Genomic DNA, 26,144 nt, shown 5'->3' with positions numbered 1-26,144 from the left:
ATTTTAGTGGTTTGATCGGCAGGACTATAGGTTGGAGGTCCAAATCTGGCATCTTTCACAAACAAACAAACTTGTTTTCCAAAAAAATGTTTTGAAAAAAATATCCTCAACATTTTTGGATGATAAACCAAAGAAATGAAGTTTGTCTTGGCTTTTCATATCCAGTTTTGGTTTGTTGCCTTCTTTCTCTCATTTTATTGTTGTTGTTGATTTTGCTACTAAAAAAAAGGAAGGAGAGGAGGGGATGAAAGAGAGAGGAAGTGAAAAACAAACATCCACCTACCCACTAACTGAAAAAAACAAAGACCGAAAACAAAACCAAAAAAGTCTGTTTAAAGTTTTCAATTTTGTAGTTGAAAAAGCAAAACATTTAAAAATATTTATGGGGGGAAAAAGACCATTTTTTTTTATCAGCAAAAAGGTTCTAACAAAACTTCTTGCCCATTTCTACTGCGGGGCACCAATGACCATAGTTATCCATAAGAGATTTGGCTCTAAGAATTTTGTTCAGCTGCATCTCTAATGCAGACTCTGCCTTTGGGTCTCTAGGATTGCAGCACCTATAATTCAAACTACCAGGCATATTTTTATTTCAGAAAACACAAGTTTAGAATGACCTTCCCCCTCTTGTTTTAATCAAGTCTTTCTTTCTACAACTTTTAACCATGGGTTTCAGAGTAGCAGTCGTGTTAGTCTGTATCCACAAAAAGAACAGGAGTACTCGTGGCACCTTAGAGACTAACCAATTTATTTCAGCATGAGCTTTCGTGAGCGATTTTCTTTCCGACAGTTCACCTCTAGATGGCACTTGCATACCACAAGAGCCAAAGAGGAAAATGCGCTCTGACAGCAGGGGTCAGCAACAGGACATAAATCTAACTAAAATACACTAGAAAGTTTCTGACTCACTTTACAGAAGAAGAACTAGTTGTTGGAATTATTTGGCTGCAGTCAGAAAGGAAAAGTTGCTTTTGTGTAAGTTCTTCCGGAACATATGTCTCTTCAGACAATATTTACTTTGATCAAAATAACTGCTGAGAGGAGCGGTATTAGTCTCTAATAACTTTTATGGTTCCCCATCAGCACAGTATGTGAGTGCCTCACAAACACAAATGATCCCCAAACATCCCCATGTATATAGGCTGAAGCACAGAGAGGTTAAGTAATTTGCGCAAGGTCAAAGAGTGTTAGTTTTCCACATAGTCCTACTCAAAACCAATCCAGATAATAGTATGGAAAAGAAGGGGGAAAGCCTAGTCCCACTGAAGTCAATGACAGAATTCCCACTGACGTCAACAGAGCCAGTGTTTTTAACATCTGAGAATCACTATGAAAAGCAGGAACATTCAAGCAGTGACAGTGAAAAGGAATTTCAAGGAGATGTGAATGCAACAAAGAAACACAGGGAAATCATTTATACCCTGTGTTCGTAACTTTATAGTAACTACAGGTAAAGATGCATGGAAATCAGCATCCTATTTCAGCCCTACTGGCTTATTCTCTTCTGACTGCAATCTCTCTCTGGCTCAGGGTTTTCTTCAGTATCTGCTGCATATTAAGTGTGGAGTCTCTGATATCTTTGAGATCTTTAATTACTTATCCTACTGTCATTTGTGTTGTCCAGAAATAAAGAGAGAGAGAGGCAGTATCTCACATAGAGAGCAAATCAACAATTTGATTGGCGGTGCTTGCTGCTATAATTTATGATCAAACCATCCCAGTGCTATTAAATGCTTATGCCACAAACCGACACAGGGGTACTTTCAGGATTTTTCATGGTATGAACTGTATCTTAATGGAAAAGCTGTACTGTAGATCTATTTTTTCTCATATTTGTGATCACATAATATCCCCGATAAACAATTACTGCAGTTTTATCTGGGAAGGAAACACCAGGAGAGTATTTAATGTATTTTTAGCTTCTTTTAACACAATTTAGCAGCTGGAAACAAGGCAGAGAAGCCATCACCATACGCCCAACTCAGCAATCTAATCTTATTCAGCAAAGCATTCAAGCACATACATAAAGCTACGTAAGGGCTTAAGGTCCAAGGCCACAAAGTTATTTCAAGCTCCTAACTTTCTGTGATTTCAATAGAAATTAGGAGCCTAAATATTGTAATGATCAGTGCACAGAGCACCTCCACCAACAGGCAGTGCCGTATCTATCTTAGGGTTAAGGTGTTGTCTTGTGTGTTTTTACATTATTGGGGGTGTTAGTGGGGAACTCATTCCTGTGTAGGGTGACCAGACAGCAAGTGTGAAAAATCGGGACAGGAGTGGGGGGGGGGGTTATAAGCGTCTTATATAAGAAAAACGCCGTCAAATACTCGGGGTTGTCCCTATAAAATTGGGACATTGGTCACCTCACACTGGTGTCTGTGAATGGCTTGGGAAAATGCTTTGAACGTGAAAAGGGCATATAAATGTTATGTCTTATACTAAGCGGGAGTTATTCGGTAGAAATGCTTCAACCATATTGATAAAAGCTTATACCGTTAATGCTAACACATAAACATATGTATTACTTCAAAGCAATTTACATACAAATCACAATTGGCTGATTGCCAAAGCCCACTGAAGTAAATGGAGAGCCTCTTATATCAAGCCTCAAGCTTCACAGTCAGCTTTTATTGAGTAGGAAAGTAACGTTATTGCCACCGTTACAGAGTTACAGAGCTGATGTACAGAGAAAATTAAGGGTCTTCCAAATGCTACCAAAATATTCAGTGGCCAAAACAGGGAATAGAATTGAGGCATCCTATCCCCTTCCCCTATCACTACACCACTCTTTTTCCCTCAACGGACATGAAATGATTCCCAAAAGGGATATAAAAGCCAAAATGCCACCGCATTATTTCTTTCTTCGAGCTACCTTTATAGGTCTCTGAATATATTTTACACAGTTGTTGCTTGAACAGAAGTACTATATTTTTTTTATACCTCCGCCTCTTCAGGAGGAACCAAAGTTAAATTCTCTATGGGCCAGCTCTGAAATTCCTGAGCTGTATGCTGATCATCACTGTTTCTCTCAACTCCCAGCGTGAGTGAGCATGCGCATCAGACAGACTGTTGATGAATCGAAGTCTTGTTTCTACCGTTTTTAGCCAGCAGGGTATGCTCGTTTTAGTCTCATCGTGGCTATTTTTTCAATCATGAATGTCACCACAAGTAATATTCAGGTCTGGCCGACATTAGCTTCAAATACATGATTCAGAGAGCAAACTCCCCATCATTTATTACAGATCCAAATTCGAGAGACATTATGTCTGTACCCACTTCCTTTTCCTCGTGCCGATCTCACATGTTTGTCGTTAGACAGTGAGGCCTGGATCCTCAAAGGTATTTGACATAAACTCCAATGAAATCCGTGGAGTTAAGGAGTTATCTATAGATCTAGAACCTAAGCTTCCTTACAGCTAGACAAGTCAGACTAGAAATATGGAGCCATTTTAACAATGAGGGAATTAACCATAGGAACGAGGTCCTGGTGGATTCTCCATCACTGGCAATTTTTAAATCAAGGTTGGCTTTTTTTTTTTAATTAACCACTATGCTCCAGGTCAGAGAAGCTCTGTGGCCTGTTTATATAGGAGGTCAGACAAGATGATCACAATAATTTTCTTCTGGCCTTAGAATCAATGTATCTATGAATAGCGATTAGCTACCTTCGCTATTTGGAAGAACTTTGAGCACTGGTGTGCTATCTTAAATATAATAATATAATAATAAATTGTTATTTGCTATGAAAATACCAAGCAGTGGAACTTAATTTTTCATGGTTCCGTGCCTCTCACATCAAGAATGATCTTAGCAGGTGCCCTTCTCATAGAAAAATTAATATCCAGACATGTGTTGATTTACACCAGCTGAGGATCTAGTCTTGCTTAAAGCACGGGCAGGTTCATGTCTTAAGCTGATATGATGTGTGCAAAGACAGACAGTAGCAATCACTCACACTGACTGCTGATATGCAAACAGGGGGATAAACAGGCTGCATGGATAGCCACAAAGTGGCAGTAACGGTATCACCATTCCACCAATGAATGTAGGCAACAGTGCCTCTGTGGATGGAATTTAGGACTGGGGTATCGTCCTCATACAGGCATCTGACAATGGTTAGCAGACCTCTGTGCTCATTGCCTCCTCACCAAAAGTTTGCCTTAGAGTATGGATGGCAAGTCATCAGTTCTTTGTTTTGAGTTCCTCATGCTGACAGCGAACCTTTGCTCATTCTAAGTGTTGGGCGAGGAACATGACTACAGCTTCTTATGATTGCATGAGATGCAGGAGCAACATTTACCATCTTTCAAAGTTCGGCAACCGATTGCTGGTGCCGCAGGAAATTGGTTCCTCACAGCATACAGTTCAAATTTTACTGCTGCTTTGAACAGTCTAGCTCTAGGGTGTGTGCAGCCCTTTCAGACAGCGGGTGTGCTGAGTCTTCATTTAGTCACTTAATTTAAAGTTTCAACGTGGCCAGTTATAACATTTTAATATTTAGAAGGTCTTCGTTTCTAAAAGTCACTTATAATATAAACAGCCTATTGTTTTATGTTAAAATAATAAGGTTTAAAAAAAATGTTGAGAAGCTCTTCATTTAAATTAAATTCAAAATGCAGAGCCCCGGACTGGAGGCAGGACCCGGGCAGTGAGAGTGCCACTTGAAAATCGAACTCATGTGCCGCCTTCGGAAGGCATGCCATAGGTTGCCTACCTGTCTGTCAGGCCGGCTCCAGCCCCAGCGCGCCAAGCGCGTGCTTGGGGCGGCATGCCGCGGGAGGCATTCTGCCGGTTGCCAGGACGGCGGCAGGTGGCTCCGGTGGATCTCCCGTGGGACCGGCAAGTGGCAGTGTGCCGCCATGCTTGGGGCGGCGAAATGGCTAGAGCTGGCCCTGCCCTTGGTCTAGCTGATAATCTTGGACTGTGGAAGACACAGGCCCACGCCCTGGTACTGTGTGTATATCACACACACACACACACACACACACACAGAGTACGAGGGTGGTATATAACAATATTCATATCCCAGCCAGAAGCATGTTCAAAACAATGTTGAGCATTTAGTTCCAAGGGACAGTGAAATTGGGAGAAACAGTTCCAAAGTGGCCCACTGGGGGCAGCTGTTAATCAGGGATCTCAGAGCAAATAAGCAGCGCAACTTGGTAAGTGAGGGAGAAAGTGGAGACAGAAGAGGTGAACCAGGAAGACAAACGTGAGGAGCAGAGTGCAGGAAATGACCCAACCCTTCAGCATGAGTGAGGGACTTCTTCCCGGCAGGATAAATTGCTGTTTAGCCTAACCCTAGCTCAGGGCCAGCTCTCAGCACCAACCCTAACCCCAGACCAACTGAGTAGAAACTGCAACTACATTGCTTCAGTCGTTTGATACCTTTAATTAACACTAATTCTATAACCAGAAAGCTCACTGCACGACTAAGAAATACCAGTGTAAATACAATACAGTTAATATATGCAGTAAGGACGCTACCAAAAGACATAAAACTAGTAAATCAGTCACAGAGTTAACAGTCCAGTTATAGGAATTAGTGGTAATTACATACCGAAAAGCAAAACTGCAGCATGATTACTCTGTGATTGCATTGTGACTATAGTGTAATTTTGGCACACTTATTATTTACAATGAGACCAGCTTTCTCTCCCCTTTTCTCAGTCCCCTTATTTGTGGTGGGAAAGGCTAGGTCTCTAAAATGGTGAAAAAAATCCTTAGCCCAGACAAAACCATTCAATAATCAACGTTTTTCAAAAGGGCATGTCTATTAGCTGCACGGATTTCCTGAATGGAAACAATTCAACTCCCCCACAGTGGACAGATGGCTTGCAAAAACACAAGAAGCTCTGTCCCTGGGGAGAACGACTAGTCTGCACAAAGAATGAATCACACCACAAATATTTGGACATTCGTCTCTTTCCTTTTGCACAGTGAGGAAAAAAAACACCACCACCCCACTAATGAGCTCTTCTCTTTCTTGCAGTAACTTCAGTGGTGGAAAGTTCATATCTCCTCTGTAATGACCATGAGTTCTGAAGGGTATGAAAGCAGGTCTGATTTAGGCCAGCTCCTGCCCATCTTTACTTAAAACACTCCTTATCACTTGGGTGCTTTCCTGCAATTCCCCGAGAGTGCTCACGGCTCTGCTGCTGGGAAATACCGAGGAGGCAAAGGAATGGGGAAGAAACCTCAAGCGTCCAGTTAGCCAGCAAATGGCACTAAATAGGATGTCTGCTTTTCTTCTCGGGCGGAGCAGTGCAGGCGCTTGCAAACAAAGCTCTGGTTCTTCCTTTTCCCATGAGAAAACAAAGGAGTGAGCTCAGGAGTGGAGTTGTGGGAATCATGGTTGTTTTCAGGTTGCTGGCCATTATGAAAAAAGGACAGAAAAGTGTTTGGAGTAAAACGCAAAATGAATTTTTCCAAATATTTGGCCCATCAAAAAGTTGAGAAAATATTTTGAGTCAAACACAACCTTTCGTTTTGACATTTTTATTTTAAATGTCTTTGATTTATATTTTTTTCAAATAATAGGAGAATAGACACACAAAAATCAAAAAGAACTGACTAACAGTAAGGGACTGAAAAAGAAAGAAGTGGGCAGGGAGGGCAAAGATGAATGACATCTTGGTTTCCATCTGCTAGGAATTTCAAAGAAGTCAGACAAAATCTTTTCCAATTTGCCTGAGGTCCATCTTCTCCGAGAAGTTACCTGCTCTTTAGCTGCCAGTGCCAGGCCGGCAAAGACAGTGTGCCAAGCTTCTATCCCTGAAGGAACCTCCTCTTCTATCTAAGTAATGTGAGTCATTTGGCTACTAGCAGCGCTCTACAGAGCCTAGTTTTTCATGGGCTGGGGACTTTTAAAGATAATGGGTTATGTCCCAAAACACAGTCCTGGGAAGTAATTTTGAAGGAAGTATCCATTTTCCTATTAATCCTCTTGTTTACTTCTAGCCAACAGGACAGTCCCTAAACACATGAATACTGCGTGTCCTGGGAAGCTCCCCAGTTACTATTCCTCAGTTTTATTTTAGGAAATTTAAAAAAAAAAAAAAAAAGTTACTCTGAGCAGGTGGAGATTGGCTTTGTGTAAATTGCAACTTCCCATCACAGGGAGAGACTTCCATTTCCCCAACTTGCAGCATTATCCTACAGCCCTTATTCTTAGCCAGGCAGTCCAGGGGCTGCAGGACATAACAGAGCTCTCCCTTGCTGCTGGTGGAAAGGGGGCTGGTCTCTCCCTGCTTGTTGCCAGGAATCCTTGCTTCAGCCTTGTATCATTTTGATGAGGAAATGTCCCCTACAATAGTGGCTACCAGACAAACATGGACCAGCTTTCTAGACAATTTAAATTCTGTTCCTTCTCACACATGGATGCTGTGTATTGGGGAAACCCGTTGGTGAAAACTGTGGGGAAGGTGGATTGATAAGAGGACAATTTGGGTGTCTTCGTTAATCTCAGCAGATCAGTTTCTGCAATTCCAAGCACTCCCACAACAACACAGCCTACCTGGTCCAGCTGCATGGCATTACCTGCAGCTTAAGCATCTCTTGAAGGATCTATCATGTGCTGGGAACAGTAGAGACACCAGCATGCTTGTTGACATAGAGAGAGGTCCATAGGCTCAGCTGCCAAACTGAAGTTTATGACGACTCCTGGCCCCAAAGAGCCTCTCAATTTTAGATTGTCTGCGCCAGGCCTGGAACAAAGATTTCCGTGTATCCTGGAACTTGAGGTAATGGGAAAGTGCCTTGCGAAACATTAAACACTCTACTACTGATCTACGATTAAGGCTGATTCAGCCGAAAATTATATTTTGTTCACACTGGTCCTCCACGTAGGTGACAGCGCATGGACCTGTTGACGTGGGGTTTTACTGGTTTTTTTTGTTTTTTTTTTTTAATAATCAACTTAAAGGAAACTTTGAAATGCAAAGTCACTTTGAACCAAAAAAAAAAAAAAAATCAAAATGTTCAACTTAAAAAACGTTGACACAAAACATTTAGATTTTGTTGGGTTTTTTTAACTGAAACAATTTGGTTTGCAAAACGTTTTGGTGTCACTAAATCTGCCTTTCACCTAAAAATGTTTCAGGCAAAAAGTTTCACCCATCTGTACTCAGGAGGACATCCCTCCACATCGTTCCATTGGTTTGCCCCGACTTGCTGGAACAGGGTGTGGAACCTTCTTCCCAAATGCTGCAGGTCTCAGGGGATCAGCAATAGGTCAGGTCCATCCATGTGGAGGTTTGGAGACTCGGGCTCTCTGCACCCTGCAAGCAGCTTGGATCTGAGGTGTTCCCAGCCCTGGGTACCTCCTTAAAAGTAGGATTCCCCAGCACAAACGGGATTCAGCATGAGGAGATTTAAAACCCTGTTCTGCCTGACCTGTGTGTGGCTGGGATGGCAAATGAAGTCCATCCTCCTCCCCCAGCTTGCTCACTCCTCTCCTGGCTTGCCCAAGTCCTGGCCCCTCTCCCTGCATGGATTCCCAGTCCCACAAAGTGCCCTCTTTAAGGTCCAGGAAAGGGGCAACACCGGTTCAAAGAAGGTCTAGCCCCCTTCTAGACAAAAGGGAGTGCCGTGCACATGTGGATCTGGAGTAGGGTAGAGAAAGTTCCCTCTAGAGCTAGTCAGGAATTTTTCAACCAAAGTTTGGATTTTTTAAGTGTAAAAAAAAAAAAAAGTCAATTCATGGAAACCAAAACTGTTCATGGGAAAGGGATGAAATGTTTGTTTCGGAAAAAAACTGGAAAAATGTGAAATTTTCAAAGCATGTTGACGTTTTCTAAATAAACAATTTCTAAATAAACAGTTCTAGACGACATTTCGTTTAAAAATTTAAGCTAATTAAAGTTAAAAAAATTTTAAAAGCCCACAAAACATCAACATTGAAAAGAAACATTTTGAAATTAATCAAAACAAAATGTTTTGATTTCACCCAAACTTTTTTTTTTCCAGATTGTTGGTTCCCGAACATTTTTGAGATTTACTTTTTCCTCCTGATCTGAGCCAGAAAAAAAAGTTTTGAATGTTCAAAAATATTCTCAGGACAGGAAAACCATATCCAACTCCAATCCTCAGAAAATGTGGAACTACAGAGGTCAAGGTCAAAGAACCAGGTTGTCTCATGCAGTTTAACGAGTCCCTTACATTTCACCTGGAATACAAGCACATTCCTTCTCTCCTTAATGACTCTGCATTTCATTATTTGCATCAGCAATTGATTTAGGCACAACATTAGAGACCATCAAAGGCCAACATCTCTGAGTATCACAGTAGTGTCTGGAAGCCCCAATCAAGATTCAGGGCCTGTTGTCCTAGTTTTTGTGCACATACATATTCTCTTCCTTCTGACTCTCCTTAATTTCCATTGCAGATCCCAGTGGAATATTGGCAATGAGCAAAAATGGGATGAAAAAGACTCATAATTGCCCATCATTTTTCTTAGAGCCAGTGCAACAGTGTTTGCTTGATATGGAACTTAGTGTATCCAGGGAGCGCATGCACACTCCTGAGCTAATTAAAATAATGAGGGGATATGCTGCTTTTAGCTGAAAATGCTCTGCTTTTAATGACAGCAGCAGCAACAACAGCAGCCCCCGCGAGGAACATTGTCTACATATGGGACTCTGAATGATGATTTGCAAATACAGCAAAAGAAAAAGAAAAGAAAGTCAGCCACTGTAATTTCGCTTTCTTCCTTTCTGTATTGTTAGAGAAATAAGAACAGAGACTCTACTTTCTTGGCAGGTCTGGAAACACTCAAGCAATTAAATGGTAGACGCTGGCTAATGGCATGCACAGTGCAAAAGAAAGCTAACTTAAATTGGATGCAAATGAGAGAGGGAAAACAATGATACTTTTCTAAGATGGGCTTCTAAGGATGGTAGTTGCAACTTTCCTAAAAGGATGTCCACAAGGTGCCTAGGCAATCTTGATGGATTTGCCTCTGAGTGACTGCAAGCCGGAGAGCCAGGCAATTTGTTCCATCTTACTGCATTTTCAGGAAATAAAATTGCTCACTCTAAAACAGGCCTTTCCCAGACTGCAGGGTCACATATGCATTTTGTGCCTCTTTAGAGACTTACTGTGCTAATGCAATAATTCCTCAGCACTTTCCCCTCACGGTTGCTAACTGGGTGAACTTTCCCATGGGCTCTGAGTTCCTGTCCAGCAGGTGAACGGCAGCTGCTTTCCAATTTTTGTTCATTATGGGAGTGAGCAGTGGAAACAGCTGCGTGTCTCTCGTGGCATCGGCACACTCTCTTTTAAGGTGATATGGTCCTGCGCTCGTCAAAATTAACAGCTTATGGCTATTCACACTATTATTCTTAATGGGACCGACCATGTGCTGTACCCTGCAAGGAGAAGTGCTTCGCTCATCAGCAACGATTTATAACACTCCATGACCTGGCTGGGCTAGCTGTAAGCATAAAAACCCCACTGCTAATAAAAATGTGCTGCTCTGAATTAAAAAAAAAAAAAAAGAATGGAGAAGGACAGATCTAGCAAACTCCCACCAGCTAATATCCCGGCTTCTGCTCTCACTAGTGTATCAGCAGCCAGTTAAGGATGGTTGACGTGCACCAGAGTGTGTCCAAAAGAAAAAGGGCTGCAGAATCACGCAGTATTTGGACAGCCTGCTCTTAGGTCATAGCAAGATTGGGGTCGAGGCTGTCCTTTTGCAGTGTGTTTGTACAGCGCCTAGCACAACTCTTGGTTCATGTCTGGGGCTCTTAGATGCTACCACAATACAAATAAATCAGAATACTTCGTCTTTTGGGCAACATCCTTGCCCCATTGGCAAACTGGACCAGGAATTCACCCATGATGAGCTGAACCAAAACTCCCCAGATCTTAACACTCCTGATGTCTAGGAAGTTTCAGACCCATATCTGCATGTTGTGACTTAGGCTCTTTCCCACCTGCTATGCGACCCTTTAACTGAAGGATTTAGGCAGAAACTTTGTCTGTGGACAGTTTTTTGTTTTAAATAATTGCTCACTTTGAGTTATTGTTTACTATCAGACACAAGGTACAGCACTAGGACCACTCGTACAGCTGAGCGTGGCAATGCCTATGTCCCTATGATTTATTTCCTTAAGTCACATGCACTGCAGTGCAAATAAATAATAATATTATAGTTTGGTGGCACAGGGCCTGATCCAAAGCCCACCGAATTCAACAGCAAGACTCCCTCTCTGCATCTTTAGAGCGGTTCTGTTCTGTGTAAAAAACGGCCTCTACTTATTCAGCGGATCTGGTCCCCTGTTTTGTATTCACGGTCCTATCTGCTGACTTGAGTGAAAACTAAGGGTTTGGGGTTTTTTTAAATGATATGTTTCATGTACATTTGGAATTTGAAATGCAGTTATTTAAAAGAAAACCTAGATTTGTACAGCAAACGGCAAGGGCCTGAGTAGTCAGAAAAGAGATGAGCAGCAGCGTAGGGAGCTGGGGAAATGACACCGCTCCCATCTGACCTTTGCAGAGCCACTGCAGCTGGGAAAATAGCGACAGGATTCTTTTTCTAGCTCACTCACCATGGTGAGGACTGTTGACAAAGACCCAGTTGCACAGCCATCTTTGGGGAAAAAAACTACTGTCCTCAGATTAAACCTTCAGTTACACATGGGGTTCTACAGATGGAAATGAAGGTATAATCTGAAAATGACCAGCTTCCACGGGGGTAGCTCAGCACAGAACTTGAACATGACTGGGTTCCACAGAAGGGGAGGAAGGTGTAAATTGAAGATGAAGTGGTTCCAAAGGATTGCAACCACTGGAAATTCAGTCCTGGTGCAGATGCCCCAATGCACTTCAGACCCCAATTTTGGGAACATTTGTACAACTTCAAGTGGAGGAATAGTCCCACTGAAGTCTGTGAGACAACTAGCATGCTTAAAGTTTAGCACCTGCCTGTTTGAAGGCCTGAAGCCTCAGTTCACACTGCAGTGAAGTTGACCTTAACAAACGACAGAAGGGGCAGTGGTTTGCACACAGTTTTAGTGCCAACTGATACAGTTCTGCAGCAGGACAGGGATCCGACAGGTCTTGCAGGACCCACTGCCATAATAGCAGGAATGGATGGGAGTGGGATTAAAAAAAGTCCCACACAGAACTCTACCAATTAGCATGATTTGCCTGTGTCAATGAGGATAAAAATCCCCATAATTCAATATGCTAATTAAAAACATGTGTCTCTGCCTATGAGGCTCTAGAGAAAAAACTAGAAAGAAAATGTCTTCTGATTACAAGTAAATATTTTTGCAACAGCAAGAAATCTCCTAGGAAACTATTTTTGTAGACGAGGCTGCGGGCTGAGTTTTCTCTTTGTAAGTCTAAAGAAAAGCGGTAATTTGTTTTGTAATAAATGCAGTAATTATTATCCACATAAACACAATTTTGTTAATTGCTTTTTTTATTCATAAAAATGAGTTTGATGAAATATGAAAAGGGAAGGTTTGAAGTCAGAACCAGAGCGTTAATGGGCGGGTTTTTTTTTTTAACCTATATGCATTTTGATGTTGAAACACTTGGCAGAATCCTCTTTGCACTAGACTTGATAAAGAATTGGAAGACCGAAAGGGTTCGATCGAAGTGTTAATATATTTCAGCATTATGGCAAGACAGATTTAAAGTGCTATTAAACTCTAGCCTGAGTCTAACCTATACAGTTATAGGGCTAATACTCCACGGGTCGAGGTTCTGTGAAGAAGTGTTTTTTGCTTTGTTTTTTAATATGAATTTAGAGCTGGATTGGCAGTTCTGGAGAGCAAATTCCTCTATAGACCAAAAAAAAAGGTGAAACATGGGCAGCAAAAGGGCAAACCTCACTTAAACAGCACTGACTGTAGGACTAAAGGCATTGAAGGCATTGCTTGTAGGACTAAAAGAGTTCAGTCTCCTTGCCCTGTAAAAAATTGGCACTGATGCTGGGATGGTCTAGAAGGCCAGTTAATGCTAACTAGGAGGATGGCATTTTTGTACTGTGAACATCTGTTCACTTGGAAGTGTCCAAAGACCATTGTTACTGTACTTGTATTACAGTAGCATCAACTGAGAACAAGGTTCCATTGTGCTAGGCACTTAACACAGGACAAGAGACAGCTGTTGTCTTGAAGAGCTTACAATCTAAATAGACAAGACAGATGGACATAAGAACCAAAGGTCCATCTAGCCCAGTATCCTGTCTTCTGACAGGGCCAATGCCAGGTGCCCCAGAGGGAATGAACAGAACATCAAGTGATCCATTCCCAGCTTCTGGAAAACAGAGGCTAGGGACACCATCCCTGCCCATCCTGGCTAATAGCCATTGATGGACCTATCCTCCATGAATTTATCTAGCTCTCTTTTTGAATCCTGTTTTGGTCTTAGAGAAGTAGGAAAAAGGAATTCTGGGTCAAATATACTGAGTCCCAGATCAATGCCTTGTCTGAAACACCATTCTTTACCTCTCCCTGCACAAACTCATTTTGCATAAGCCACCCTTACGTGGCTAGCAGACAGTAAACATTTTACTTCTCTGACAGAAGTATATGAAATATTTACAGTGAAACGTGAAATTATTTAAATGAGTTTTACTACATTTCAGCACAAATTCAAAGTGGGCATAATATTACCGTAATTTATTCATATTATTACTTTTCCTTTGAGCCCGGGCCCAACTTCCAGGGACAACTCCAGAGCTTATTCCCGAGGATGGAATGGGCATCTCGTGAGAAAAGTATGATTTGCTGAAAGTCAGAGTTCAAAATTGTATGTTCCAAAATTGAAATTTGAAGTTTTGCATGATTTTGATTTTTTAAAAATATAGTCATTTCTTCAAACATTGCAGAAAAGATGCACCTTGGCACCCAAGATGAAAACTTCCGCTGAAATATTTTCATACGCACTTTGTACTCACATTCAGACAGGAGCCAGATTTCAATACAAAAGTAGAAATCATTCCAGATAGCCAAACTTTGAGTCCAAAATCATGTGCAAGGCTCCTGAATCTTTTGACAAAATTCAAGTTTCCAATTTATGGCAGAATGGTTAAGTTTCAGTGTAGTTTCAGGTTTTGTTGTGAATATTTCACACAGCTCTAGTTACATTGCCCTAAAAGTGATTTTTACAACTTTGTAATCGTATCAAATACTCATCCTGTGCACAGTATTTCTCTCTACTGGTTAGTCCACACAGAGGATAGGAGCCTACTACTGCTACTTGCTGACCAAGTTGCCCTTTCACACAATGAGTAAAGCTTAGTGCTGAAGTTCTAGGATTCAGTCCCCTCTGATGACACATTCCTGTGGGAATTAAAATATCACTGCTAATTCTCAAAGAAATCCTGCATTCCTTGCACACAAGATTAAATGGGAAATTTTAATGCCACAAGGAATGCAGGATGGTGCTTATAGTTCTCCAGGTGTGAAACTGCTAGTGGGATTCACAAGGTATTTAGGTGCCTAACTCCCACTGGGGTTAGGGCCCAACATACCTTTGTGGATCCCACCCTTGATGTTTTGTGTGCTGATTAAAATTGAAAAAGGGGGAGGAAGAGGGAGTTTGAAACAACTTTCTAGATCACTTTCAAGAAGATTTAGAGTTGACGTTTTTCAAAGTGGACTCGAATTGAACCATATATGCAACCAGTTTTGTGGGACTTTCAAAGCTGACTAATCAGTTTAGCCACAGATCTCCCTAAATCAGTTTTGAAATCTCCACCTCAGCCAGCAAAACTGGTTGCAATGGTCTCCAACAGGCAGAACTCTCCTCATAGTCCGTTGCAGTTTAGCCTGAATAAAGACAGTGGGAGTGTGTTTTAATTAAACAATTATTCAGTTGCTGTGACCTCTCTAGTGCAACAAAGGCCCATTCTGAGTAAAAACTGGCTTTCAGGCAAACTATGCCCCCTTGACAATTTTGCTGAAGATGGCCAATCTAGCTTATCAGTTTGTACTATAATTAAAGGGTCTTGTCTCAGACTCAGCATGAAAATATTATCTAACTTTTATAGATCAAGACTGAGTTTGTTTTGATTATACTGCCCATATGTTCAACTGGATCCTTAAATGGCAATCAACAGCACATTTGGCTGCTGTTTGCAGTGCTCTGATGCTAAAGCAGAAGGATCTCGGTTCCTATTCCAAACACTCCCCTTTCTCTCCGCCAGGAACAATGCCACTTGAGAGTCCACAGTTTTCTTTCGCATGAGAAGGAATGCAGAATGTGAACCCCAAAAGACATGGCCTGTAGGGTTTAAGCTTCCATCTCATTACAAGTGAAAACTGATTGTTTACAGTTACATACATCAGTATCAGCATCGCCAACCCCTAGCTTTCAAAACCCTTGTGTCAGGCCCCCATCAAAATCATGGGATTTTAAAAATGTAGGTCCTTTTTGTCTTCTGATTGTTGAGCCCTTAGAGGAGGCAGTGTGGTCTAGTGGATGGAGCCATAGATTAGGACTCAAGAAATCTGCATTCTGTCACCAGCTTGCTTCTTGCTTGCATATAGATACCTGCCCCTGGAAATTTCCACTACATGCATCTGACGAAGTGGGTATTCACCCACGAAAGCTCATGCTCCAAAACGTCTGTTAGTCTATAAGGTGCCACAGGATTCTTTGCTGCTTTTAATAACAGTCGTTTGTATTTATAGAACCTTTCATCTGAGGACTGCAAAGCATTTAAAAACACATATATTGATGCCCCAGAACTGCCCTGTGAGAGGGACAAATGTAATTATGCCTATATTAGAGATTAATATTTACATTACAGTTGAGCCTATAGGCTTCACCAAAGCGTATGCTCCCATTGCAATAGGCACTGCATATACATAGTGAGACACAATTCCCATCCCCGAAGAGCTTACGATCCAAATAGACAAGATAAAGAATGGGAGAATAGAAATATTATCCTCATTATACAGGTTTGCCATTGAGACACAGCCATGTATGCTTTGTCCCCCAGTTGGAACAGAGGGAAGAGTGAGCAGAGCTAGAAGTGCCTTTGCCCAAACATGGCAGCCTGAAACCACTTCCACACAATCATCTAGGAAGGACAGACAAGTTCTCCCACAAGACACCACAAACAAATTCCTAGAGCAGCTCCAGGAGGCAAGGTGCTAAAGACCCTCAGATATGCACCCAGAAATCCAGGGGGAAAAACACATGTAGCTGCAGTGCTAGTGTGGACACTGGTGCAGCTTTGCAGCGGTGGGTTGGCTAACATGTCAGGATGTGGGCACACACCCAGTGTAGATGTATCTTCAGTGACTCATCCATGGTTGCACCGGGAGGCTGTGGCAAAGCTGAAAATTGAACCTAGCTCTGCTGATTCCCAGTCCTGTGCTTACCCGCAATATGTTTCTTCCTCTCTAGATCACTCGTCTTTCTTTGGCATGATGCAAGTACTTACTGAGCCCACAGTACTAGCCAAGAAAAAGGAAACCTACCCTCTTTTAGTCTATCAGCAACTCTGCCTTGCAAAAAAATAAAACTGAGCAGAAAATTTTCAATGTGTAAGATATTAAATACATATAACAATCTAATTGCACTGTCTGGAGTTCTGCACTCAGCAATAGTTGAATAAAGCCAATGTAAGAAAATAATTGGTCTTTTCTTATCTCTTTCTGAAGTTTCTTTAAGCAAATGGACTGTAAAAGAATCAATAGTTCCTCTCTTTTTTTTTGTTCAGAAAAAAATATCTTTAAGAAGTTGAGAAGCACAATGTACTAAACAGCTTTAGCCTCTCCAAGACGTAATAACGAGAGACCTTCAAGGTGTGGAAGTGGGAGACACAGCAAAAAAGGTGAACCTGTATCTGAATAGTGCAATGCCCAGATTTAAGTGTGTGTCACCCTTATTCTGCTGTGCATGCGATCTGCATCACCATTCCCTGTTCTCCTGCTAGTTCAGGGGGACTGCCGGTTGCCCCTTATACCAGGTTTGTGGCAACTCTGTGTTCTAGCCACGTGTTTCCAAAGTATGGTGCAGGAGCTTGCTGTTCCAGCCATTCACATCACAACATTTTAAGAAGGTGGGGTACATAAACCAATAAATGTGGGAGTTGCTACTCTATCCCTTCATTGCTGTACAACTCAGTTCCCCACCTGTAAAATGGGGAAAAGAATACATTCTTTCTCCTGCCCTTCATTTGCCTTGTCTGTTCAGACTGAGCTCTTTGGGGCAGGGACTGTCTCACTGCGTGATGTACAGTGTTCAGCACAACAGGCCCCCTCCTCTCCAAGGGGGTCACTCGGTGCTGGCGTAATACAAATAAGAAATGCTTTCACTTGTCTCCATGGCCGTAGACAAGTGCTTAAGCCCCTTCAAAATTTAGGAACTGCATTAATAAATAATGGGAACAATGAATTTAGAACAGACTCCTCTTTCTCCCACTGTATTAAAAGCAGACAAATTTAGTTGTGATATAAAACAACTCATTAATGTGGTTTTCAACTGCTATTGCATTTTTTTTCAACTCAAACCCAACAAATAAATTTTTTTTTCTTTACCTCTGATAGCTCTGTGCTGTCTCAGGTGTAGACCTCTGTCTAAAGGGCTAGTCTTCAGAAATCAAAGGTTCAGTCCTACAAACTCTACTCATTCTTTGAATGATGGGTTATAGATTTTTGTCTCTGATCTCCCATTGCTGGTTTCTTGATTTGCATCTGAAAATAAAAAGCTTTCCATTAACAACAATAATAAAAATGAAGCCAGGTATAAATCTCAATTCATTGTTTACCATCAGGACAAAATCTTTAAACCCATGCCTGGTGTATTGAGTTAATGGACGGCGGGTTTATAGGAAGGGGAGAATATTGCCAGAAATATTCCTGAGTTTGTTCCACCTCTAAAAGCATTGACTTAATTAATTTCTCTTCATCATCAGCAGAAATTATGGATCTAATTGCAAGCTCAGAACCATCAGCTGTCCAAGTGATTGGATAGTCGTTAGAGATGAAAGGGAGAAAACAAGGCATTGATGGAGCTCTGCCTCATTGTTTCATCTTGTGAAGCTGTAGGAAATTGGCTACAAAGTAATAAAAGAAAATTAAAACACATAAAACTTTGTAAAAGTAACATGCAAGGGCCTGCGTTAAACACACATAAGCAAGAAGATAGTGAGAAGACTGATTCATAGACTCTAGGACTGGAAGAGACCTCGAGAGGTCATCGAGTCCAGTCCCCTGCCTTCATGGCAGGGCCAAATACTGTCTAGACCATCCCTGATAGATATTTATCTAACCTACTCTTACATATCTCCAGAGATGGAGATTCCGCAACCTCCCTAGGCAATTTATTCCAGCATTTAAACTACCCTGACAGTTAGGAAACTTTTTCTCTAATGTTAACCTAAAAATCTCCCTACTGCAATTTAAGCCATTGCTTCTTTTTCTAGCATTAGAAGGCTAAGGTGAACAAGTTTTCTCCCTCCTCCTGACGACACCCTTTTAGATACCTGAAAACTTGCTTCATGTCCCCTCTCAGTCTTCTTTCTTTTCCAAATTAACTAACCACATTCTTTCGCCTTCCTGCATTAGGTCATGTGCTCCAAGACCTTTAATCAGTCTTGTTGCTCATTCTTGGACCCTCTGCCAATTTCTTCCACATCTTCTTGAAATGCGGGCCTTAGAACTGGACACAATACTCCAGTTGAAGGCCTAAACCAGCGCAGTAAGTTAGAGCGGAAGAATGACTTTTCTTCGTGTCTTTGTTTACAACACACCTGTTAATGCATCCCGAATCCCGTTTGCTTTGTTGGAAACAGTATCACACTGCGTGACTCATTATTTAGCTTGTGGTCCACTATGACCCCTAGAATCTCTTTCTGCCATTATTCCTTCCTAGACAGTCTCTTCCCCAGTCTGTAGGTGTGAAACTTAGATTGTTCTTCCTAAGTGGAGCACTTTGCATTTGTCTTTATTTACCTTCATCCGGTCTTACCATCAGACCATTTTTCAATTTGTGCCCAGTCATTTTGAATTTTTGACCCTGTCCTCCAAAGCAGTTTGCAATCCCTCCCAGTTTGCGTATCGTTCCGCAAACTTAATAAGCGTACTGTTGATGCCAGCATTTTCTAAGGCGTTGATGAAGATATTGAACGAGCTGGCGGTCCCAAAACAGACCCCTGTGGAACCCCACTTGTTATACTTTTCCAGCAGGATTGGGAGCCATTAATAGCTACTCTCTGAGTACGGTTATCCAGCCAGTTATGCACCCACCTTATAGTAGCCCCTAAATTGTATTTGCCTAGTTTATCGATAAGAATATCATGCGAGACCGTTATCAAATGCCTTACTAAAGTCTAGGTATACCACATCCACCGCTTCTCCCTTATCCAGAAGGCTCGCTATCCTATCAAAGAAAGCTATCATATTGGTTTGACACGATTTGTTCTTTACAAATCCATGCTGGCTATTCCCTATCACCTTACCACTTCCAAGTGTTTGCAGAGGATTTCTTTAATTACTTGCTCCATTATCTTCCCTGGCACAGAAGTTAAACTAACTGGTCTGTAGTTTCCTGGGTTGTTTTTATTTCCCTTTTTATACATTATATCATAAAGATTTAGGGTCAAAGCCAATGCCCATTGAAATCAGTGGGATAGTGATATACTTAGTCACAGCATGTTACTCAGCCACTAGATGTTGCCATATAACAAAGAGGCCAAAGCTGGAACTCAAGCTGTATGGAAACCTCTACAGACCAGTAGATAAGGACACAAACAGGCAGTGGGAGAGAAGACAAAGTAACAGGGGAGGCAGGTGTGCTTGCATAAGTTTTTAGTCACAGTGGTGTCAGGCACAGGTGGCAGCCATCCTAACTTCTAAATGTAATAGATTAAATGGAAAATAATGCCTGCACCAAATACTTCCCCTTAGGGGATTGGTATCTCTTAGGAAAGCATTTCCCAGTAATTAGCACCTGTGCCTTGTAAAAATCAGAGCTTGGCATTCTTTTTAAAACAGGGATGCAGGAAGTTCTGCTCACTTCCATTTTTCTCAGTGTCAAAATGTCACCGCTTCTGCAGTAAGCAAAGAGCTCAGGAGCAGCATCTCCCACTGGGGGTTGCTGCAGCAACGCCAAGCTCTGCCTTCAAACTAAGAGGTGGCAAATGTTGAAACAGGAGCGGATCCCAGACAAGTGGCAACATCTGCCTCTTAATGATGTAGTGGCGTCAGCAGTCATGGCATCGGTTCCCTTCCCAGAGAACCAAACTGCACTATGCAAAGCGTGGTGCATGCCAAATTAGTTCTAAGATCCCAACGATCAGAAGCATCAGGGGTGAAAGTAACTTACAGGACTTACCAGTACTGCTGGAGTCCTGAGGGGGGCATGGCCTCATCTGGAAGAGGCGTGGCCTCTCAAGATTTAAAGGCCCTGGTGCACCGGCTGTGGCTGGGAGCCCCAGGGTCTTTAAATCAACCAAGGTGCAGAGGTGGCTGGGAGCCCCCGGGACTCAGGGGCAAATTAAAGGGCCTGGGGCTCCAGCCGCTGTGGGGAACCCTGAGCCTTGCTGGGCTGGGGCCAGGATTTAAAGGGCCCGGAGCTCCTGCTGCTGCGGGGAGCTCTGAGCCCTTTAAATCCAGCCCCAGCCCGGCTGCTGGAGCTACAGCTGGGATTCAAAGGGCTCTGGGCTCCCTGCAGCTGTGGGAGCTCTGAGCCCTTTAAATCCTGCCTCAGCCCAGCCACCCAAGCCGCAGGCAGGATTTAAAGGGCTCTGGGCTGCCTGCTGAGGCAGGGAGCCCCGAGCCCTTTAAATCCCCGCCACAGAACGCGGTGCTGTTCAGCACAGCGTACTGGCTCTTGCTGGTACACCGTATCAGACCGTACCAGCTTACTTTCACCTCTGAGAAGCATACACTCATTACTGATTAGAGGAAGTGAGGGACAATAACAAATGTTTTTCAATGAAGTTAATACACGCAGATAACCTACTTAATGGCGCTTTCATCTATTAATAAATTCTAAGGCCAGAAGGAAATGTTGTGATTATCTAGTCTGATCTCCCACATAGTACAAGATAGAGAACTTCCCCTAAATAATTCCTAGAGCAAAAACTTGTCAGTGATGGAGAAGCCACCAAGACCCGAGGTAAATTGTTCCAATGATTAATTACACACGCCATCAAAAATTATGCCTTATTTCCAGTCTGAATTTGTCTAGTTTCAACTTCCAGACATTGGATTGTCTCTGTTAGACTGAAGAGTCCATTATTAAATATTTGTTCCTCACATAGGTACTTATAGGCATGTTTTATAATCCTTTAATCATTTTCATGGCTCTTCTCTGAACCCTCTTCAATTTATCAGCTTCCTTCTTGAACTGTGGGCACCAGAACTGGATAAAATATTCCAGTGCTAAATACAGTGTCAGAGCTCACGCTCAGCTGATTATCCTTGACAGCCCCCAAATCTTTTTCAGAGTCATTGTTTTCCAGGACAGAGTCCCCCATCCTGTAAGTATGGTTGACATTCTTTGTTCCTAGATGTGTACATTTATATTTAGTTATATTAAAATGCATATTGTTTGCACTCAGTTTACCAAGTGACCTGTCCTCTTTGTTATTTACCACTCCCCCACGTGATGCTGGCAGACCAGGTGCCAGCTCATGCCCCGGCTCCTAGGCCACAACTGAACATTGACAAATGCATAGTTTGAAATCCATCTGGCTCATCTGCATGTTAGTATTGTTAAAATAGTTCTTAAGTTTATACAAATGTGTTTAGTGTTTATGAAATGCTTGTAGGATGCCCCATGTATTAATCTCTCTTATACATATCTGTTCACCATGTTATAGGGTGATATTAAGTGTTGGCATTGTAATTCTTTGTAACTGTGTAACTCACCAAAGAGGAAAGAAGCCTCAGTTAATGCAGGCTTCCTACAGAAGGTGTTAGGTCCTGCACACAAGAAGGCCCATTGAAACCAAATGAGCCATTGTGAAATGATAAAGACTTTGCTGAGTGGTCACCCCACACCTATGAAGAGGAGATATACAGGTGGACTTGTCCCATCAGCTTGAAGGGAATAAAAATCCCAGACAAGAAGAAACTGTATCCTTATACTGCTTGGACTCTGAGGGATAAGTATTAGTAAGTATAAGCAAAAGATCCCAATTCTTGGCCTGGGTTAGCCCTGAAGAACATATAGAAATTGCTTATTATAGAAGCTTCTACCAACTTTTGGAACCTAAGACACTAACTAATTTGTGTATGTTCGTTACCTGCTTTAACCTTGTAACTAACCCTCATTTCTTTTTCCTAGTTAATAAATCTTTAGTTCATTTATTATAGGATTGGCTACAAGCATTGTGTTAGATGTAGAATCCAAAGTGCAGCTGACCAAGGTAAGTGATTGGTCCTTTGGGATTAGGAGTAACCTGAATATTATTGTGACTTTTGGTGTAAAGCAACAATCTGTCACAAAGGCAGGCTTACCTGGATGGCAAGATAGATCAGCACACCAAAGGGGACTGTCTGTGACTCCATGTTAAGGGTGTTATAGTGCCAAAGGAATTCACACTTGATAGGTGGTTGGTGAAATCTAAGTATAGAACTCACAACCAGTTTGGGGTGTGTGCCCTGGTTCTTAACAGTCTGCCCTGAGATTGGTATTCATGCTCCTGAGCCACTCCAGACAACTTGACACCCCATTTGTGTGTCATCTGCAAACTTTATTTGTGATGATTTTATATTTTCCTGCAGGTCATTGATAAGGTATTAAATAGCATGTGATCAAGAACCCATCCCTGCAAGACCTCACTGGAAACAGACTGATCAGTGACACTTTCTCTTTTACAGTTACATTTTGAGGGCTATGATTTAGCCTGTTTTTAATCCATTTAATGTGTGCCATGTTAATTTTATATCGTTCTAGTTTTTTTTAATCAAAATATTGTATTGTACCAAGTCCAATGCCTTACAGAAATCTACTTAGGTCTACAGTTACCTTTATCAAACTTGATAAATTTAAAGGAAACTTGAGATTATTCTAAATTCGATTTGTGACTGCAGGTATATGGTGGCATTTATTGTACTTTTCTCAGGACCTCTATACAAAGGAGAGAAATTTGTCCTCGAGGGATTTTTGCCCCCCATTGTGCTAGGATCTATAATAATCTGGGAGCTGCAGGTGGATGAAAAATAAGACCAATCTTATCATGGTAACTTATAGTGCTAGTGAAAGATAGATCATCTACAACCATGGAAGGTTGAAGTCCTCCTCCAGTTGTCCACAGAACATGTTTAATGTGAGCAGCAGCAGTACAACCTTCTCCACACATTCTATCTGCCTGTGCCTCAGTACACTACTGGAGGAGAGAGCACATCTAAAAGGTGGTTCAAGACCAAGACTCATATTTAGACTCATCCCTTGATTCAGCAGAGCATTTAAGCATGTGCTTAACAAGTACGCACTGATGTTGATCTGGATTCAGCAAAACAATGGGACTTCAGCACACTTTGCAATGTTTTGCTGAACAGTGTTCTTGGCCATTCTGCCTACGTAAAGTCTGACAATGGTTAGGCAACTGGTATGCTGAGACCACTGCTTTTATACTGAGCAGCGCTGTCTCATTATTTCTTGTGTTCCCCCATAGCTCTGTCTTCTCTTGATTTATATTTACCTTGCCCTCTTTGGGGCAGGGACTGTATTCTGTGTTTGTACAGCACTTAGCACAATGGGCTTCTGGTCCATAACTGCTCCTTGGTACTACCACAATACAAATAATTAATAATAAATAAAATATTACCATAAATAATAATAATGGGCTTAAGACACAAGACAGATTCAGATTTTGCATATCACATAGTTCAAGGTATGTTTAGAGCCCAGTGTTGCAAGTCCATCTCTACCTAAGACATGTAGTGTGTTGATATGAACTCTTTATGCTTCCTTAAAAACTAATTACTGCATGAGATACCAAAGTACAATACAGATTAAAAAAACCCTGCACTACAGACTATAGTATTTTTTTGTTATATTTTAAAAGTTGCTAAATAACTCAAAAAAACATTTTGCAATGCAGTGATTGTTTGTGTCACACTGCCCTCCGTTGGACAGAATCAGAGCTAATCAAGTGCGGGTCACAAACCCTATGTTGCCAGCAGTTAAGAGAGAGTCACCTTTCGGCATGTGGTAGAGGTGATCTGAGTTCTATCCCGGTAAAGTGGCTTTGGTGTGCAGCACAGGAACAACTTTGAAGTCCTAGTAGCCATGGATTTGTTCCAAGGGTCAGATTTATGAAGTTGTTTAGGCATCTAAAAAGACACATAGGTGCCTAGTGGATTTTACAAAAACGCCTAAGTGGATTAGGTGCCTAAGCACCTGGGTCATTCTGGCCCAATATGTTTTTTCCTCCCAAATGAACATAATCAAGATAGATCTGATAAATTATTTCAGTGGGTACATTATCTGAATATGGAGAACAGAGATTGGTTTTTAATGAGGTACTTAATTTTCTGAAAGAAGTCTGTTTTTTCCCCAGTTACTTTGATTACAACCACTTCTCTGATCCTAACCAGTTCCTGCTTCACAAATTACTTAAAATTATTCTTTGGGTATGTAAAGCAATTTATTTATTTATTTTATTTTATTTTGCACAACCTAATTTTGCTTGCTTGCTGAAAGTAACCCTTTGGAAAAGATCAGACATTTTGTTGTTACTTTTTGGTCAGCAAAGTGAAATCTTCTCTTTGGGGGAAAAAAGAAGAATTCAATTATTTTGTGCTAATGATCACAACAAAGAAGAACCCCTTTGTAATGGGGAGGTGAGCCACTGATCCGTCAAGACTGCAGTGTCTCAAAATACAGTATTACTACTGCAATTCTGAACTGATTTCCATGATGGTATCAGTGTAAAAATTGATAAAGACGGGGGTAATTTCTTCACTAGTGACAACATTTGTTGTTCTGTATGCCATCTGTCTGTGGTCGTATAGCTTCTATCACTGTGTTATCGAAGAGGCTCTCAGTGCTAAGAAAAGGAAATCAAATTTCATGCTTCAAGGCATGGGATGATTGCTGCAAGGGGTCAGGAAGCCTTGTCTCCACTAAAAATAAAACCAGTATCCGTATTTCAGCAACAGAACAGCCGCAGTGATGGTACAAAAAGCTAGTATACACAGACCCAGGGCAGTAGTTTGAGACCTGGTGTTAAAACCACCTGACGCTACCTACACTTGCAGTTTAGCACCAGTTCAGTTGCAGTGTTGCTACTGATTGCTGAAGACAAAGTACTCATTTTGTTAGTTTAGATGCAGCTCGTGTGTATAACTTTATGGCTCAGCTGGGGAGGTGCATTATGGGGGATACTCACCTCTCTCTGAAACATCAGGGACTGGTCACACTGGGGATGGGACTGACAAATAAATTGATCGGATATGACAGCCTTTAACTCTTTAATTAGATACACACACGCAGTGTATCTTCTGATCTCCAGAAGGTGTACACTGGAGTAACTACACTGAAGTCAATGCTGAGGATCTAGCCCATAATGTATTAATTTTCGAGAGAACAAGAAAAAAACAATAAAGCAGATATGGACACAAATTTATGGTTCAAAACTGCTCCCATTGACTTCAGTTCACGCAGGATTATATCCAAAATGAAGATATTTTTAAAGTCAATATATTTCCTAAAATTAATTAAAAAACAAACACACACTTCAGTAGAAAATCTGCATTAAAAACACAGTCCAGTAGCTCTGTAGTTTCTGATGCCCTGTAGTTGTGGTTGAAAAATGGGGGAGAAAAAGTGGACTTTTATCATTTATATCTGGGAAGGCTTCAGGAAGCAAAAACTTCATTGTGAATTGTGTAAAAGGATTTTCCCCAAAGCTCTGTGCCAGTGAGGGACCCTCAACTTTCTCTTAACCCAAGAAAGGGCATTATGTTAAACAGATGTACTTTATTGCCTGGCAGGTCTAAATTTTAAGTCTGCAAAACCTCAAGATTTTCTCCTATTTATGTCCAGATATTCCTCCTCTCACCCCTGTTCTTTCAAATGCAATCGCTGTACGAAAATCATGGGTTATGAAGCTTGCAAAGTCAATGGCTTAAAAAAGCTGAAGCAGCAGGTTTGTGCCTGCATTTGAACATTTAGATCATTCTCCTGAAAGCTAAAAATATGTAGCTATGCTG

The sequence above is a fragment of the Chelonoidis abingdonii genome, chromosome 2, assembly GCF_003597395.2.
Source record: "Chelonoidis abingdonii isolate Lonesome George chromosome 2, CheloAbing_2.0, whole genome shotgun sequence".
NCBI classification, from domain to species: domain Eukaryota; kingdom Metazoa; phylum Chordata; order Testudines; family Testudinidae; genus Chelonoidis; species Chelonoidis abingdonii.
Note: the sequence above shows the minus strand (reverse complement) of the source record.